This window comes from Mauremys reevesii, linkage group 4, assembly GCF_016161935.1.
Source record: "Mauremys reevesii isolate NIE-2019 linkage group 4, ASM1616193v1, whole genome shotgun sequence".
Taxonomy (NCBI): domain Eukaryota; kingdom Metazoa; phylum Chordata; order Testudines; family Geoemydidae; genus Mauremys; species Mauremys reevesii.
Window position 1 is genome coordinate 8,690,853 of NC_052626.1, and position 19,545 is coordinate 8,710,397.

A 19,545-nucleotide genomic window follows, 5' to 3' on the forward strand; every position below is an offset into this window, starting at 1 on the left:
CACCCCGGCTGCCTCCATGGGAGACCGGCCGCCGGGCCCCCCCACACCGACTGCCTCCCATGCGGTCCCCCCTCAGCGCCACACACACACCCCGGCTGCCGCCAATAGCGGGAGGGGACAGAGCGGCCCCAGGGCCGGGCTGCGGCTGGGTCCCAACCCCCCTCGGCTCCAAAGGCCGCGGCTCACCTCCGCCTCGGCGCCTGGAGCCCGGCTCGGCCCGGGCCGTCCGGTCCCGCAGGAGCTACTCGGGAGCCGTCCCGCCTCCTCCCCGCGCCGCCCGACCGCGTCCTCTGCCCCCCAAGAGCCGCTGCCTAGGGGCCGCCGCGGGCGGGGGGGGCGGCTCCAGCCCAATCCCGAGGAGCCGCTGCCCTTTTATGGAAGCGAAGGACGGAGCGCGGGGCGCGGAGCCAACATCCGGGCCTGCAGCAGGGGCCGGCCCGGGACCCCCGGCGGGCACCGAGCCTGGCTGCGGGGGAGGAGGCGTTGGGGTCATGGGGGCTGTGGGGGAGAAGGAGCAGAGGGGGGTTGTGGGGCAGAGGGGGTCACGGGGCTGTGGGGCTGGAAGGACCGGCGGGGATGGGGGTGTTGGGGAGGAGGAGGAGGAGGAGGGGGTCATGGAGGCAGAGAGGGGTCCATGGGGTGTGGGGCAGGGGAAGGAGGAGGAGGGGTGGGTGTCACAGAGGGGGCCATGGGGGTGTTGGGGCAGGGGGGTCACAGGGGCAGAGAGGGGGCCATGGGGGTGTTGGGGAAGGGGAGGAGAGGGGGCATCGGGAGGGGTGAGGTCATGGAGACCATGGGGCTGGGAGCATTGGGGCAGGGATGGGGAGAGAGGAGCTGGGGATCATGGGGGCAGAGAGCAGATATAGGGATGGGGGTCATAGGTGTGTTGGGGCAGAGAGGGGAATGGGAATGGGGGCATGGGGCAGTGAGGGGAAAGGGGGAATAGAGGAAGAGGATTGGGGTCATGAAGGCTGTGGGGTTTTGGAGCAGGGAGAGGGTGGGGGCCATGGGACCTGTGGGGGGAATGAAAGGGGGCATGGGGAGAGTGTGTTGGGGATTTGGGGTGTCACCGGGCTGTGTGAGGGGAATGCAGGGAGATGGGAGGAGGAGGCACTGGAGATTTGGGGAATCATGGGGGCTGTGGAATGGGGAGGGGCATTGGGTATTTGGGAGTTATGGGGGCTATGGGAGGGCGCTAAAGGGGGAACAGAGGGAGGGGGATGGTGGGGACTTGGGAGATCATGGGGAGTGGGAGGGGGACATACAGGAGTGTCAGGAAAGTGTTGACAAGGGAAAGTGGGAGCAAAGGGGCCAGAGGACTGGTTAGGGGACAGGGACGTGTGGGGCAGAGGAGAGGGGATGGGGGAAGCAGGACGTTGGGGTGGGGCGTGGGGGCTGTGGTATATGCTCTTTGTGCCTGTGCAGTGTGGTTATTTGGTACTTTCTAACCACTCAGCAGTGCTTCTCAACCTGTTTACCACTGTGGGCCGCAGGTTGAGAACCACAGGGTGTCTCTTCCTCCCCTCCCCCATCCCTTCACAATCCCTTATGCCTAGTGCCCCTGCCGAGAGTGGGGCCAGGAATAGAGCGCTTGGCAGGGCAGTCAGGACCTGGATCCCTGCGTGGGACCGGGCAGCTGGATGCCAGACCTTGCAAAGGGGCCAGACACCAGACCCCCATGCGGGGCCGGGCAGCCAGAGCCCAACCCTGGAACCCAACTGCATGGAGCCAGGCAGCTGGAGCCTGGGACTCCACTGCGTGTGGCGGGGGGGCCAGCAGCCAGACCCTGGGACCCTGCAGTGTGGGGTTGGCTGTCCAGACACGGAAGTGCGGGGCTGGGCATCCAGTAGCTGGACCAACACCTGGAGCCCAGGACCCTGCAGCACAGGGCCAGGCAGCCAGAGCCCTGATCCCTGCCACATGGGGTCTGGCAGCTGAATACTGGGACCCCACTTGGTAGGGCCAGGCAGCTGGACCCTGCAGCGCAGGACCTGGCAGCTGGATCAGGACCCCGCAGCATGGGGCCAGGCAGCCAGACCTTGGAACTCCACCCTGCAGGGCCAGGTGTTTGGACCCCAGGCAGCCCGCAGCCGGACCTGGACACCCTCCCACCTTGTGTGGGGCCTGGCAGCTGGACCCAACCACTGCAGCTGAGCCCCACCTAAAACCTGGCCGTGGTGCAGCACCCCAGCAAAACTCTAAATTCCAGCGCCCCCTATCTCCTCACTGCCCAGAGCCTCCCTCCCCAACCTACCCACTGACCCACTCTCTCCTGCCCCCTGCTGGCAGCAGCACTCCTGCAGGCTGCCTTACTCTTTCTCTCCCTCTCCCCATCTGCCAGCCCCACCCCCTGCCAGACCCAGGGCTGTCCTTAGGCATACTCAGCATACGCAGCTGTGTAGGGCACCATGAAATTTGGGGCACCAAATTGCACCAAATTTCATGGTGCTCTAGGCAGCTGCGTGCTGCATATGCAGCAGCACCAGCCCCGTCAAACAGCCGTATCCCTCGGCCGGCCCCACTTACAAGGGGCAGGGCTGTCCCTGGGGGGGGAGGGCCCTGGACAACTCCCTCTGCCCTGCCTCTTACCTTTCCCCCCTGCTCTGCCCCTGGCCTGCCCCCATTCCACCTCTTCCCCCAGGCACCCCACATTCACTGGCAGTGACAGGAAGCAGAGCTACCCGGCCCCAGCCCGCTCTACTCTGCCAGCTCCCAGCCGTGGCACTCCGCTTCCCTCCGCCGGTGAGTGTGGGGAAAGGATCACCCCCCGCTCTCACTGGCGGCGGGAAGCGGAGAGACCCAGCCCCAGCCCGCTCTGCTTCCGTTGCCCCAGCCATGTCGCTCGGGTTGGGGAAAGGACCGCCCCGGCTCTCACCTGCAGCAGGTGCAGCTGGGAGCTGGTGGAGTAGAGCAGGCTGGGGTGAGGCTGCTCTGCTTCCCAACGCTGCCAGTGAGTGGGGGATCCCTTTCCCCCAGCCCCCTCCCCCCAGTGACACGGCTGGGGCCGGGACAAGGGAAGTGGATCGGGCTGCTCCCGGCCCCCCACTAATCCCCTGGGACTCTCTGGGCCTGTGGGGCCCCCAAAAGTAGACCCCACAGCTCCTGTCCCACAGACCCTCAGATGGGGAGGCCTGGGGCCCCCCACAGCCTCCATGTGGAGGGCTGCATAGGGCACCAAAATGGCTAGGGAACGGCCCTGGCCAGACCAGACCAGCAAATTTTGATTTTTTTTTTTTAGCACACAGGTGTGTGCTGATTGGGCCACATGCAGCCCAGGGGCCGCAGTTTGAGAACCACTGACTCAGAGAGATCCATGGATCAAGTTGGTTGTGAGGGGTTTGGGGTGTGATGGACTGAAATGTCGACCAGTCTAGACCAGCATAGGCTGCCAATGGACTGGCGTGACAACCTGGCTTTCAAGGAAATAAAGGACTGCCTGAAAAGTATGAGGGTGAAAGGCAAATTATCTGCTTCCCATTTGGCCCCAGTTTTAAATTGATCAAGGACGTGCTTTTATAAAACCTTATGGCAACACAAACAGGCTTCCACAGTTTGTACTTTAACACAGTTGCTTAAAAGCCACATTGCCACAAAATTCCAGTAGAAATATGTTTTGAAGCAAACAAATAGTGCCCACGTGGGGGGGTGTAAAAGTTGTAGGCTGCAGCAAGCAGGACCTGAAAGTGAAACTGACCATAAGCAAAACAGGATTCACTTTTATTGTTATGCACATTGTGGGGACACCCACAGTAAGTTAGGCGCTTTCCAAACACAGAGGAAGACAGTCCCAGCCACAAAGAGCTTACAGTGTGAAAACGACAAACTATAAAGGAAAGGGATGTAGTACACAAGCAGAATGATGAATTGTGTGTTTCGCTGTAGCTTATTTTTAGATTTCCCTCTGATCATCCTCTCACAGGTTAGCCCTCTCTGCTTTCCCCACAGCATTTCCCACCTTCATATCTAGTGGTCTTTTATGCCCCTCTGTACTTGTTACCTCCCTCATAAAGATGACCCTATTCAATCATGTAATAAGTAAGTAGATGGCTTAGGCCCAGATCCTATAGACTTTTAAACTTTGCAGGCTTAGAGACTTAATAAACTGAAAATTATACCGAGCTAACTCTATGAATTAGCGTTGTGATTGTTTTAAGTAGTTATACCAGTACAAACCTATTGTGGACACAGTCGTATCAATATAAAGATGTAGCTTATTGGTTTTCCTGTGTGGAAATGTGATATTGGTATAAGCACTTTTATACCATCATAACTGTCATAAGAGGAGAGTTGTACTGCTTTAACTATACCAGTGTAGTTCAAGCAGTTTAGACAAATCCTAAAATAGTTTCCTGTGAGTGTGTGGCAGAATTTTATCTGCAGGAGGGATTTAAGAAAGGAGAAGGAAGTGGTTTTGTGGGCTGATCCCAAAAGGGTGGTTTTTCTTGAAACTTTATTTCGTGTTTGTGGGAATTTTGAAAGCATGCTCATGCCATTGTTTTTATTTCTAAATTAACCAGCTTTTCAGTTTCTGCAGGTTTTTAAAAATAATTTTTCCCTGTTCAAAAATCAACAGCTTTCAAAAAATGAAATTATCAAATTTCTAATTTTTTTTAATGTGTATATAAAATAGATCCGATTTTTGCATTATAGACCCCTCTTCTTTTTTCAGTTGGTCATAAGTTGCTGGGACGGAGAGGGAGAATGTTTGGGGCTGAAACTTTCCAGGTTTAGGCTTAGCTCTAAAGGTGACTTTCTTTTCTTTTTTTAAAGAGTGAGCTAAATTGTTTTTGGATTGTGAGCAATTGGGGTGGGTGGAAACACTTTTCTACTCAAAGAAATTTTTCCCTCTCTCTCTCTCTTTCTGTGTGTGTGCACGTGCATATACACACATAGTGTTTGAATTAGGCCATCTGTGGATAATTTAGGCAATCTTAATATACCTAGGTATAAGAATAGCCAAATTATCATTGCTTCAAATTCATGACAGATCAGAGATCATTGTGCAAATCTATACTTTAGAAGATTATGTTTCATACAACATATGGCACAACCTTCAGCATGTATTATTTTGGAGCGGTTCACATCTCCCCCCCAATACATGTATTCAGTAATTCAGATTCACAGAAACTGTAAACATATAACAGATAATGATATCTAGATGTCAGTACTAGAGGACTCAGAGGTGTAGAAAGAAATTTTTTAAAATTATTTCTTAGTAGGCAAAAACCTCACCTTAATATAAGATTCTATGGTTAGAGCCCTGCAAATCTGCAGATATCCACAGACCATGTTTGTGGATTGGATGCAGATACAAATTTTGTATCTGTGCAGGGCTCTATCTATGGCCCACGTTATGCAGGAGGAGACTAGACGAATTGTTCCTTCTGGCCTAAGACTCTATGAACTATGAACTGTATTTAAATTAGAGTTTGAATTGACATGAAAGGGAAAAAAAGAAATTCTCTGCTCCCTTTACTCCACCATCCAATGACACGTGTGTCCCAACAAGGCTACTAACTAGGCAATGTAGTCTGGGGTGACCCTAGCAGGATGTCAGACTGATGGGCTTTAGTTTTAATATATAAAATCAGCTATGTGGATGTTAGACAGGCTGCACTGTTCTTCATAAGAGAAAACGGAAGAAGGGAGGGACTTGGACACCTCTCAAAAGTCCTTTTGTGTCCAAAAAACTTTGTCCCCACCAGCTTCCAAGAAGGTCTGGCCTTTCCCAGAGAATATACTTTCTAAAGGAGTGTGGGCTTGATCCTGCACTATTAAAGTTAGTCAGAGTTTTTCCATTGATGTGAATGGATGCAGGATCAAGCCCTATAATAGAGGCTTTAATCTGTTATAGCATTTTTACTATTACTGTTACACCTCAACCTCACTATAACGCTGTCCTCGGGAGCCAAAAAATCTTACCGCGTTATAGGTGAAACCGCGTTATATTGAACTTGCTTTGATCCCCGCCAGAGTGCGCAGCCCTGCCCCACCCCCGGAGCACTGCTTTACCGTGTTATATCCGAATTAGTGTTATATCGGGTTGCGTTATATCGAGGTAGCGGTGTACAAAAATTAGTCATATAAGATATGTCTACACAGCATCTCGGAGCGAGCCTCACAGGCCAAGTCCACAGACTTGTGGTAGTGGGGCTCACATCAATGCACTAAACAAAAGACATGTAGATGGTGCTTTGATATTAGCTTGGGGGGTAGGTTTTAGAGCCCAAGCTCCAGCCCGAATGGCAACGTTAAAGCGATGTCTGCATGGCTGTTTTTAGCATGCTAGTGCAAGCTGTGCTGACATAAGTCCAGGCCCAAGCTGGGAGGTTTGTTCCCAGATGCAGTGTAGACAAACCCATATAGGTTTATAACTTTTTTTTTTCCTGTTTCCCCTGTAGCCTTACAACAACTGTGGTTTCTGAAAGCCTCTAAGCAAAAGTCATCCTCAACCTCAAGCCTCTCAAGGTCTGTGTACTTAGCCCTCTGCTTTGTTCTAGGACTTGTAGAATTGTGTTTACATGGCGAGTGACAAAGAAAAAGGAACAATTGTTTTAACATTTAGGTGTTTCGAAACATTGCATTATGTTGAGTTGCTCCAAACTGAAAACACTGGGGTAATAGTATTACACATGGGATAGTGTCAATTTAAAAATTTGGACTCGATCTTCAGTTGGTGTAATTCAGTGTAGCTCTATTGAAGCAAACAGCGATGCAGCCTTGTCAGCTTCATACTATGGTATGGATGGGCCATTGTATTCCTGTACTCCCAAAACAATTTTGTATGTTTGTTTGAATGAAATTGGGCAAAGCGCTGATCTGAACAGTCTTATAACTTAGTCTTGCATAGAGCTGGTGTATGACATTTTCCCTAATACTTTTCCTTTCCTCCCAGAACTTTGTTGCTCAACCATCTGAGCGTAGATATGCAGTCAGTCTTATCTCAAATCCTCTACTTGAAACTCAAAAGCAAGGTTGAAAATGTAAAGCTGAGGCACTTGCGTCAGCAGCAGTAAAGTAGCTGTGAGCTCTTCTCCCCGTTCCTAACAACTGCTCGCTCTTGAAAAGCAGCAATAGCCAAATAAGGTGCCGAAGCACAGGCCTGAGATTTAGACATAAATGATACCTACCAGATCTGCCTTCAGTTTAGCTCCCACGCCTGACACTTCTTGTGGACTTCTGCCTTTTCTTTCTGCGACTCTAGGTAGAATGCTTTCTCTGTGACTCTATGGGAAGTTTTATTTACAAAACAGCTATCCTCGTTGCCGCTGCAACAATTGGTTTGTTAGCTAAATCTAGCCCACTTTTCTGTTTATAAACAATACAACGCAGTTCACGCAAACAAATTACAGCTCCTGGACTGTGCACAAGCTATGGGCTATTTGCAGTCTGTGTCTGGTCACCTAAGTCAGTTGGTGTAGTTTCTGCTCTCTGATTAAATGACTGAGGCAGGAAAATTGTGTGTAAGGAATAGACAAATACCTACATTCACATGCAAATACACTAATTTGTGCAGAGGAGAGCAATTCCCTAAACATCGATGCAGACAAAATCTTGTTTGCTCAAATGTTCATGAGCAGCAAATTTAACAGGGCACAGACCTGCTCAAAGTAAACAGCTGTTTCAAATCCTAAGGAATGTTCATGAACACTGCGCTATTCGCTCAGCTCTAGATTGTTGCCTTTCTATTTGAGCTGAGTTTACTCTTCAGCAAAGGCAACATTTCCGAAAAATCCTAGAAAGGAGAAGACAGGAGCAATCTTTTTCTCTGTGGCATTTTTGCATTTGTAATGTTTTCTTTCCTATATGCTTTTAATAATGATTATTAAAATAATCATTTCATTTGTGTGTTTCTATTTCCCGTACATAACACCTTCCATCTGAGGATGTCAGAGTGCTTTACAGACTTTACTTAATTAGCTTCAACCATTACTTACCTCTCTCAGAAACATTTTGAAAAAAAAATGTAGTACTGAGAGTAAATTCTGAAGCAGTAGCAAGTCCAACATTATATGGCAGCTAAAAAGAGCTTAGGCATGGGAATGGTAGCACCCACCCCCATCCGATAGAATGAGAATCAATAGAAGACAATTCTGCAGCTGTAAGTGGTTTAGCAGATCTGCTACATTGCTCCCTGTCCCTTAAATATTCCACCTAGCCCTCCTCCCCTAACAATGCCCTGGCTGACCACAGACCTAGGCTCCCTTGCCCTCCAAGGGAATTACTGCCTTGTCCAAGTACTCTCAGATTGCAAAACCCGCTTTCTCTGAACCCAGAAGATCTCTGCAGCCTGTTTATATTCTGCTGCCCACTTAATTGCAACAGCACTGACACACAGTTGAACTGAGTGCCATTGTCCCTGGGATTGACTGGAACACGGACTTGCAGGGTGGAATGCAGCAGCATAATAACAGAGCTAACCAGTAATATGAAAACCCTACTCTTAAACCTGCCGGGGGGAGGGAGCGGGAGGAGGAGAGAGGGAATGGCTCCATCTATTACCTGGCAACTGCCTGGCATGAGAGTACTTGCCAGAAGTTCATAGTATTACTGACAAGAGCTGGTGAATAGTGAAAAATTTTTGAACATGAGAGCTCATTTGGTCCAGCCCGATTTGTCCCCTTTATACTTTGCCATTTCACAGATGTTTAATGACTGGTTTTTGTTCACCTGAATATTAGGGGAGGGTCTTTTACTCTTGTGCTCAAGCATATTCATTGCTCTGCCTACATACGCAATTATTCAAGGGTTAAAGCACTGGACAGGGGTGTGGTGAATTTTGTTTCTATCCCCAGCTTGGTCACAGGCTCCTTGTGTGACCTTGGGTATATCACTTATCTCTGCGTGTGTCAGTTGCCCATCTGTAAAATAGGAATAACGCTACTTCCTGTCTGGTTTATCTACTTAGGACATAGAAGGTCTTACTGTGTTTTGTACAGTATGTAGCATAATGGGGCCTTGATCTCAAGTGCCTCTAGATGCCACTGTATTACAAATCATTAATAATAATTTTGACACAAGAAAAATAAATGTGAAATCTATTAGATAGACAATAATTCTGGTTGGTGTCTTCCTTAGGAAGGAGTTCAGTTATATTTAAATATGAATCTATAGCTATAATAATGATGCTTAGCTTATATATAGTAAGATCTCATCAGTAGATCTTAAGTGCTTCAGCCAAATATAATGTTCTTTCTTGTGCAATAGGTCAGGAAAATAAATATCCCAACATTTCCAAGGCCTTCTCATCTTCTACAGCTCTCTCCACAAAAGGGCCCCCATGGGCTCTGCCTGCCTCATTCAAAGCTCTAATAGTTTCTTCAGACATCACCATTGTTTATATCAGAACAGAAACCATGCCTTGTGACTTAGGGCTATGGCTACACTTGCACTTCAAAGCGCTGCCGCGGCAGCGATTTGAAGCGCTAAGTGTAGTCAAAGCGCCAGCGCTGGGAGAGAGCTCTCCCAGCGCTGTCCGTACTCCACCTCCCTGTGGGGAATAACGTACAGCGCTTTGACCACACTGGCGCTTTGCAGCGCCGCAATTTGCAGCGCTGGAGAGGGTGTGTTTTCACACCCTGCTGCAGTGCTGCAAATTTGCAAGTGTAGCCATGGCCTTAGGTGACCAAATGCCTACTTCAAAATACTGAATATCCAAAGGATCGCTTGCTATAGACAGTTCATGAAAACCCAGCCAGGTTCTTCAACAGTGTCAAACGTTGACAAATTGCCGTGGACAGAAGACAAGGCCAAATTCCGCCAATAAATTGTTCATAACAAAATAGTTCAAACAGCTCTATTGTTTAGATTTTTCAGACATTTTACTGTTGAAGTTAATCTTCAGTCTAGTTCTTTTGTCTTTCACATGCTGTCATATGAAAAGGATGTGAGCTTGCACTTCCAGCACTAGCTCAAAAATCATGAAAGCTAGAGAGTGGGTCTGTTGCAGTTTCTCAGAAGGGAGTCAAGTTATGAGCTTCAGCCAAACCACCTTGGGTCAGACATGATGGACACACACTATCAAAGGACAGCCCATAGAATCACAGAATTTAAGTCCTGATGGGACCATGATGATCATCTAGTCTGAGCTCTTGCATAACACAGGCCAAAGAATCTCACCAGCTGGTTCTTGTATTAAGCTCAAATTCCATTTGAGCACTGAAAGACACTGTGCCTTGATGTAAGGATGTCAAATGAGAGAGACTCCACCTCCTCCCTAGTTGTTCAAGTAGTTAATTACCCTCACTGTTAAAAATTGCACCTTGTATGTGATTTGTCTAGCTTCAGCTTCCAAGCATTGGTCTTGTTATGCCCTTGTCTGCTAAATAAAGAATCCTCTCAGATCAGAAATGATCTCCTCACGTGCTGCAGGAAGTGGTGCTGATGTTTGAACAGGTTGCAACACTGCCCCAATGATATAGCACAGGGATTCTCAACATTTTTAACAGTGAACCACCTCTTCAGAGAGATTGTTGTGTGGACAGATTCCTCTCCTGTTCACAGTCCCATAGACTGCCTTCCCCCTCTTTACAATAGCATAACATCTCCAGTGAAACTACAGCAATGACTTACATGGAGAAGTAATATTAAGATGGTATTTGTATATTCTTTGCTGGGATCTAGGAGGAGAGCCAGCATTGTTTCACCAGCCATCTTGGACCATAGTTTGAGAACCACCGCTCTAAGCTGTCTGATATTAGAGCGCACCCTGCTAATGAAGGTGCCGGCTCTAGGCTGAAATACAAAACTGAGGTCCTCATCACGTTGCAGTTATTAAAAAACCTCCATGGAATTCTTCATAGTAGATGGGGTGTTCGCTTCAGCTTTCTGGCTAAATTCCACATTCTGTCTACCTACAGTTATTACTATGGAGTATTTTTCAAAGTCTGTCTTGCATTATTGTGTATTCTTGCTACACCAACCATGTAAAGGCTGCCATCTTCCACCCCAGAGAGAGCTGCATTTTGATGATGTAATCCCTCTATGGAATCAGTTTGTTGCACTCTCTGGCTAAAGGGAGTGTTTAAATGCCAGTCATGGCCATTTATTATGAGAAGATAAATAGCAGAGATGCAGCTCAAAGCTGATTCAAAGAATGCCTTACAGGGTGACTGATTGGAATTAAAGCTGGAAGGTCAGCAGAAATGCCAACCCATGTTTTTAAAAAAAGTGATTTTTTTGTTTGCTTTCTTATTTTTGTACCTACGACCGTCACAGTTTCAAGCTTTTCTCCACAGCCGTAAGGGCTTCCTTTTATCTGACTTTAAAAAAAATAAAGTTGAAACTTACATCCATAGGAGCAGGGTCTTGAAGAAAAAATACCAACTATTGTGAGATGCACACTAAAATTCCTGGAGTTGACAGTACTGGATTACTGGAAAAAATATCAATGTAATTATTCACCAACCATCAGGAAAAAAACTTCACCAGTCATTTGCTGACTGTTATTCTACTATCGAAAGAGCTGACCAAATTGTTTACAAATAGATGTTTTCCACTATTTTTTGGGCAGCCAGTGGAAAAAATGCATCAAATAAATTATTCATAAATGCTATGCAACCATTTCCAGTGCGAATGCTGTGATAGCAACCAGTGAGAATGCTGTGATAGCAACCAGAGTATCTGCACGTCTTCACACCAATGTATTCTTCACCAGCATTGCAAAACAAAGCAGCCTCCAGCTAAACAACAGAAGTAAAGTTCTATTCTATCAGATCCAGCACCCGTCGCCATGGGATTTGCACCCTATCTTCCTCCCGTCAATCTGTTATTTGTAATGTGTTGTTAACATGAAAACCTTGGTGTCCACTTAAATGCTGACGTTATTAAGTACAGCAATTTAACACACACACACACGAGACACTTAAATCAAACCACATTTTCCTTTATCGCTTTTCTTCCCCCACATTCTTCTAGGATGGGCTTTTTGCCCAAGTTCTTCCAAACAGGGCTTTTTTCCTCACACAGTTAGCCCTTGACTGGAGTTTTCCCTGGGTTGTTAGCAGGCTACCCACCTTTGCAGAACATGCATTTAACTTCAGGCTAGGCTGAATAAATGTTTCAAACTGTTTACACACCTGGAAGGAAGCACTGGGGAGAGCCAAGCCTAGGAGTTGTTCCCAGAGACTCGCAACTCAGCTCTCACGTTGCCCTGCTGCAGACTCAGGGATGAACTGGAAGCCAGAATCCAAGTCTTAATTTTGATCTTTGGTGCGTGCAGAGCTGGGCTTCTGCTATTTTAACAAGTGACTCCCACAAAAAGCCTCCAAAACCCTGTCTCCTTAAAGAGGATAAACGTTGTGTAGTAGGGTGCCTGTGTTTGCAGAGGAGAGAAACTAGGGACTTGGGGACAGTTTCCCTGTGTAAACAGAAATGCTTTTTTCCTGGCTGTAATCAAGGAAGGAGGCAGACAAGCTTCTATCAGTAACCGCACTGACTGGAAATGTTTATCTTTGCTGGCTGGGCAAATCCCATGGTGGAGCCCGCTGTCCTGTTGTGTAATCTGGAGGTGGGGCAGGGGTGGAGACCTTGTAGGCGGCTCCAGGAGGCCCATTCACCCCATCAGTGCTTTTGAAAATACCTGATGCCTGGGGCAATCTGGTGCATTCCAGAGCAAATGTTTGTCATGGCTGGGAGCAGGCCCATCTGTGGTAGGGATGTAGCCACATCCAGAGAGGGATGACCACACCAGAGGCTCACCCCACCTTCCCTTCAATTAGGGACTCCTTGTTATATTTGTCCTACAGTCTGATGTCGAATGTGTATTCAGAATCTCTCTGGGAGGAGGGGGCACGTGATGTCCAGATCTCACCCTCGCATGCAGAAGGGTGGTAGATGCTTCCCTAATCTTTTCATACTTGTGCATGTAGCTGTTAGTCCTGCAGTCATCATACTCAGGCTGAAATAGACAAGATAGAAGGTTAATGGAAAATTCCTCAGTATGGGAGGTACCGCTTTAAAGTACAAAACGTCCTACAGCATTAACAAAACTATTCCCCACTCCCCCAACATTTACCTTGGGATAAGGACTGTAGAATTCCTCAGTTTAAAAGGTCTCTGTAGAAGAATTACGAACAATCATTTGGGTTCTAAAATGTTCTTTCAATGCATGCCAGGAATGGTGGTGCAGCTACTGACCCTGGCTTCTTTGGGGATGTTAGTTGCAAAGCTTCTCTCCCTCCTCCCGGGGAACTTCATCTATGATGTCACTTTTCCTCTTGTTGCCACTGCACTGGCTATAGTTGGTGGCTTTTTAAGCCCCTCCTGTTCTGATCACGAAGAGGTGATCTTGTGAGGAAGGTGAAGATGTCCTGGACTCTTCTAGGAACTAGTCAGCGGTGGATTGTGCTAGGAGAGATAGCTCAGTGGTTTGAGCATTAGCCTGCTAAACCTAGGGTTATGAGTTCAGCCCTTGAGGGAGCCACTTAGGGACCTGGGGCAAAAATCCATCTAGGGATTGGTCCTGCTCTGAGCAGGCAGTTGGACTAAATGACCTCCTGAGGTCCCTTCCAACGCTGGTATTATATGATTCCATAGCAAGCTATACATTTTGCACTGGGGAAGCAGACTACAAGCACTCACCTTAATAATGGGAGTCTTTCCACTGACTGTAGTGGATATTAGCTTAGGCCCCAAATGGGCTACCTCACCTCTCCAGGAGCATCAACAGAGTGAGGGGCCACCAGTCACTTTGCCAAGGAGACGTACAGCTGAGGAAGGATCCTTTGGTGCATGGAGCTGGGAGTCTGGCCAAGAGAAGAATTCTGTGAATTCTATACTGTGGAAGACTGGAGCAGAGCCCTGTATGATGTGGGAGTGGGATCTGAGGATTCATGTCATTTGGCTTTTAGGGAGGCATGGGGGAGAGATGGGGGATGGTGCTTCTGGTATTTGAGGGCAGGTGAGGAATCAACAAATATGCATGTGAGCATTTCAGATCAAAAGTTGAACAAAAACCCAAGAGCAAGTGCAGAGGTTGTTAATCTTTCTCCCCCTCTTTCATGTAACAGCACTGAACCAGTCCGTCCTAGTGATGGCTGCTTGGGGAAGGTACAGCAGCCAGAAGAATAAACCACTGGAGCAGCAGCTCAGCTGAGAGAAGTGCTGTTCCTTTAAGGACTGGAAAGAAAACAAAGCGCTCACGTAGGCTGCAGCTCAGCAGCAGGATGAGGTCACCTCTGCGCATGTAATGTAGCATGCAAGCAAATTAACTGCTCAGGCACAGCAAACAACAAGCCAGGCTGCAGGGAGACCAGTTTGATTTGCAGACAGATTTCAGCTTTAAGCTTCCACGTTATTAATGGCTCATCTAAGTGAAAGGGATTCATATTAGAAGATTATTTTTAATACTTTGCAATGCTATTCCCCTCATCCAGAGATCCCAAAGTGATTTAGAAATTTAAGTAACCGAATGTGATAGCAGCCATCCTCGACGTAGGTATTGCAATCCCCACTTTTACAGAGGCACAGAGAGGATTAGATTTAAAGTTTACAAGAAGCCTGCAGCAAAGCCACCTGTGGAAAGAACCCAGATTTCCTGCCTTCAAGTCCTGTGGTTTAACCACAAGATTATAGTTCTTCTTAAGCATTGACAGTGCTGCCCCTTTAACAAATCACTGTCCGCATTAATTTCATATAACCACTAATCTTAAATGACACACAAAAGTTTGTGGGGCTCTTCAGTTTGAAGGCTTCATGTAACTCAGAACCCTGGCTATTAAATTGGGAAACCGTCCCCTTTAGGCAGAGTTAATAAGTGACTGTTTGGAAGTTCAGCAGGTTGCACTGTAATGCCAGAACAGACTAAAGCTGTTTTTTTTAACAGAATAAACATGCTCTGCAGTGTGGATGTTTAGAAAACTAACATTGAAATGCTACATAAGCAGATTACCCATGTTTGCTCAATAATATTGTTTCACGCGCTTCAAAATGGGTGCTGCAAGCCTTAGATAAACGGTTTAAAAGACTGGTCAGTTTCACAGATCCAGTGATGTGGGGGCAGCTGGTCAAAGGGATGTTTGGGATGATTCCCAAGTCCCTTATCCCCACCCCCACTTTGCAGCCCATATGTCCCTAGTACATCAGGGTTATCTTAGGCTAAAAGCGAACATTTTTATAGGAAGTGAATATATTGGCAGCACATCACTGCCTGCTCGGATGAGTTCATGTCTGCAAAGCAATGGGAACTGTCCCCCTTTAGGCAGGGGTTCCACTCTCCAACCAGTCCTGCCCATCTTGAACTGGGGCTGAGGGCCAGCCCCTGGGAAATCCGGCCAGGATGTTCATCTTCCAAAGCTGTAAACAGGCAGAAATTAGATTCCCAACCCCCCCTTTCCCCCATTTACAGAGCATTTGAAAGGGCCTGCGCTACTAGTCTGTAAACAAACTCGTGAAGGTTTGTGGTCATTGTAAGGAAAGGAGGTACGTTAAGAGGTAGTTCTCCTGAGGCGCTGACGCATCTGGGCTTTTCCCTCCCTCCCTGGAAGATGCCGTGAGCCCCGCTGAAGAGGAAGCCTGGAGCATGGCAGTTTCCCCATTGCTATCTGGCAGTAGGGTGAGTGGAACAAAGGGATAATTCCCCCCAGTTTGCAGGCAACTATGACAAGACTCTGCCAGATTCAGCGTGTGGCTATCGGCCTTCTCTGCCATGCTTCTGAACTCACAGCTCATAGGTCTCCAAGGAGGACTTGTGCACCAGGGCACACGCTTAGCAGCACATTGCAGCTCCCAGACCAGGCACTTGGGAGTGCCTTGCTCTAGGTGTCTCTCTAGGTGGTTATCCCATGCTCGGCCCTACAGTATCAGCTGCAGCTGGGACCAGCCATCCCTGAGCTGTACGAGCCCTAATGCAGGAGGTGGCGGCAGTGGTTGAGTTTGCCTCTCAGATCTCCTCATGCTGTGGCTTGCTATGAATCCCTACAGGGTGCCAGCCTGCCTCCCCAGCCCAGGAGAGCAGCAGCGCCACATCAGGCCCTTTTTCTCACAGCTTCAGCTTCGTTCCTTCCAGCTAACACAATTCAACACATCTATTGCCTCTTCCCTGCTATCCTGGGATCTTCTGCAGGGGGCCGATCGATTCCTAACAGGTTCCCACTCTACCTGTCACGTGTCAGAGAGAGTCACCATACTCCAGGGCCTGACATGACAGGGGTGCCAGGCACCAGCCTGATTCCTGTAGTACTCTTCCCCCCCCTTGACCCAGGGGCTTCCTACCAGATCCTGCCTGCTCCTGGCAGCAATCTCCCCAACAAGCTTACTCACTGGCTTTTATAATCACCTGATCCCTGGCTGATCAGTCTGTTCTATAAGGAGGCTACATGGATCATCACCTGGAAAGCAAGCATGGTTGCACTGCGTCTTCGCCTCACCTGGCCACACATCCAATGGCAGCAACTCACAAGCTTTCAGTGGCTGCCACAACATCCAGCATGACACCTGGGTAGCTGAGTACCTGGTGCAAGAGCCCCATGTAAATAATTAAATTCAGGGTCACTTTGATTGCCTTTTACAAACAGACTTCCTGGTCGTGGTGACTTCTACACAAATGATATCAGAGCTAGCAGCGTTCCATGCTCCAGAGATCTCAGTACCCCACCTGGTCCCAGTGGCGGAGAACACTACCCAGGCTCAGAATAAATTCTATTTCCTAGAGAACTCAAGACATAATCTTGCCATCCTTCTGTCTGTAGCTGAGATAAAGGAACAGTACCAGTAAGATCTCAGCTGGGCAGTCAGGGCCACACACTCATAGAACTCAGCGCTATAGAAACCATGTCTTCACTTAGCCCACCTGTGACGGGGGCTCTACTCACTGCTGGACGGTGCCGCTGTCTGGCAGTTCTGGGGATTAGCTTTGCCAGGTGGATGCCCCCTCCAACGGTTGCACGCCATCACACTGTCTCTTTTCCCCTGCAGCCCCTCTCTCGTGCCAGGGACTGCGGCTTCCACCTAGTGACCCTCCTGCACCTTGCTGCCTTTCCCAGAGCCTCGTCCTTACCTCCTGCCCCATGCCTCTGGGTTTGCCAGCCGCTCAGCTCCCTCATCCCAGGGAGTAACCGGGGGGCTACATGTCCCTGTAGCCTCCAGACACACCTCCCTCCTCCCAGGGAGCGACTGCAGACTGCCTGGCTGCCTGCAGCCTCCATATGGTTGCCAACCTCCCGGCTTTGTAGACACCCCATCTGTGCCCCCACAGGTGACCCTCCCTCCAATTAACTTCCTCCAGCCTAAATCTCCCCATTTTGTAGCCTAACTGGGCCCATCTGGCCTAGTTCAGCTCTTGCCAGGAGTACGTCTCATCGAAGCCTAAAAGCAGAAAACGTTTCAGCAGCATGAAGGATTGACAAGCCTGCGTTGCAGATGCTTCGAAGGCAGGACATTCCCGGCTCCCACAAAACGTAGCGCCCAATCCTCTACAGCAACATCTACCTCAGCAACACCCTTTGCCCTGCTGGTTGTCTGGTCACACGGTGCTGGCTTCTCCTTTTTTCCAGGTGCTACATCACTTTAAAAGAAGCTAAAAGTACATTAAATACTTTCCTATTGTTTTTTCATGCTGGGATGTTGTGGAATTGGAATGAGAAGCGAGGTGGTTCTAGTATCACAGTAATAACAATATCCAGCTCTTAACCTCGCTCTTTTCAGCCTTAATTAGCAAGGTGCTTTACAGAGGTCAGTACCATTAGGCCCATTTTCCAGATGTGGAAACTGAGGCCTAGGGCAGGGCAATGACTTGCCCAAGATCACCCAGTCCAATCTCCTGTGTAAGCCAAGCCACATGCCTCCCAGAAGTGGGGGAAGAGGGGGTCCTTGCCATTGCGAATGGGAGAGGCAGTGGTCTAGACAATCTTGGTGTTAAGATGTGGTTCACCCAATGGCAAAGTGCAACAGCTCCCCTATCAGACCAAACCTGCTTCTCTGTGGCTCAATCACTTAAAGCCAATTAAAAAAGCCTCCCGGGTTCTGTGAGCAAAATGATGCCACAAAGCCACTGCTGAAAATGGCCCCTCACTCTGTGTGGCAATCATAGGTTGAGTGCCCCAGTTACCTAACCCCTTTGCAATTAAAATGCTGCGTGCTAAAGCATAGTGCACAGTCAGAGTGCAGCACCCATGGCTCTTCCCAGGAGCCCAGCCCAGCGAAGGGCAGATCGAAGTGACCCGCACCATCCCCCCAGAACAGCTAGGCAGGGTGCGGGGAGGTGGGAGCAGGGGTGAAAGTACCTTACAGGACTTACCGGTACTGCCGGAGTCCTGAAGGGGCGTGGCCTCAACCGGAAGAGGCGTGGCCTCTTGAGATTTAAAGGCCCTGGGGAACTGGCTGTGGCTCGGAGCCCCAGGGCCTTTAAATCAACCCGGGGCTCCCAGCTGCAGAGGTGGCTGGGAGCCCCCGGGGCTCAGGGGCAAATTAAAGGGCCCGGGGCTCCGGCTGCCATGGAGCTCCGGACCCTTTACATCCCCACCACAGCTCCAGCTCCTGGAGCTGCAGGAGGGATTTAAAGGGCTCTGGGTTCCTGTAGTCGTGGCAGCTCAGAGCCCTTTAAATCCGGCCCCAGCCTGGCCGCCAGAGCCGCAGCAGTGGGAGGGGGGCAGGATTTAAAGGGCTCTGGGCTCCTGCAGCCGCGGCAGCCCAGAGCCTTTTAAATCCGGCCCCAGCCCAGCTGCCCAAGCTGCGGGCGAGATTCAAAGGGCTCTGGGCTGCCCGCTGCGGCGGGGAGCCCAGAGCCCTTTAAATCCCCGCCGCGGAAGCCGGTGCCCTCCGGCACGGCGTACTGGCTCTTGCTGGTACGCCGTACCAGAGGGGACCCGCTTACTTTCACCTCTGAGTGGGGGAGCAGCTTCTTAGAACAGGGAACAGTTTCCATAGCCTCAACTGGCCCCACAGGAGCTCCAGGGCGAGCAGCTGCAGAGGTTACTTAGGGCTCGATCCAACCGTGGTAACAGTATGTCTGATTTCTCTGATCTGAATACGTTTTTAGTTCCTGCTTCAGCAGGTGTAAATCAGCATTGCTCCTCCATGTCAGCAGAGCTACTCTGCTTTATGCCAGTTGACCATTAAAATGCGACATGACTTCTTTCAGGAAAGAGAGCACATCTGGGGAGGCTCTATTACCTAACTATGTACATCTATGGTAGCATCATTGCATCACCCGCCGACCATAGATGGGGGTTTGTGACTATAGAAGGAAAACCGTGTCCCCTTTAACAAGGCCTTCTGGATCCCGGAGACCACTTACTGCCTTTTAACACTCTGAGGACAGCAAGGGTTAAAAACTTTACAGCTGCCTTTCAGAACACAAATATCTGGAGCCCACCAATGATGTGCCAGTGAGCCAGCTCTTGTGAAAAGTTTTATGAGTCAAAAAGAGAGACTATGGGAATGTTCCATCAAAAATACAGGAGTCTGTAAAAGAAAAAAAAAAATACCTCTGCGCCTCTCATTCTCCCCCCGTGCTTTTCAAATCAGAGAGGATTGATTGGAATGAAGGTGATTTAAATCACCAAGTGGAAAGCCTTGATTTAAATCATCGATTTTAATCAACTTTTC

General features: G+C 49.0%; 1 protein-coding gene and 1 long non-coding RNA gene across 6 annotated transcripts in view; one reads left to right on the forward strand and one right to left on the reverse strand.

The window, feature by feature from the left end:
• Positions 1-12,180, reverse strand: part of FERMT2 (FERM domain containing kindlin 2) — a 110,040-nt gene extending 97,860 nt beyond the window's left edge. For 2 of the 5 annotated variants that reach the window (XM_039536626.1, XM_039536623.1), the window contains exon 1: positions 187-354. The gene's annotated coding sequence lies outside the window, so the exon portion shown is untranslated. Of the gene's footprint in view, positions 1-186; positions 355-12,077 lie in introns of those variants that run through there. The other 3 variants (XM_039536628.1, XM_039536627.1, XM_039536625.1) reach the window with 2 other exon arrangements.
• LOC120404329 lies at positions 3,331-14,663 on the forward strand. Its single transcript, XR_005597941.1, has 3 exons — positions 3,331-4,745; positions 6,402-6,468; positions 14,010-14,663. It is a non-coding gene; the product is annotated as an uncharacterized LOC120404329 (long non-coding RNA).
• Positions 14,664-19,545: the final 4,882 nt, after the last annotated feature.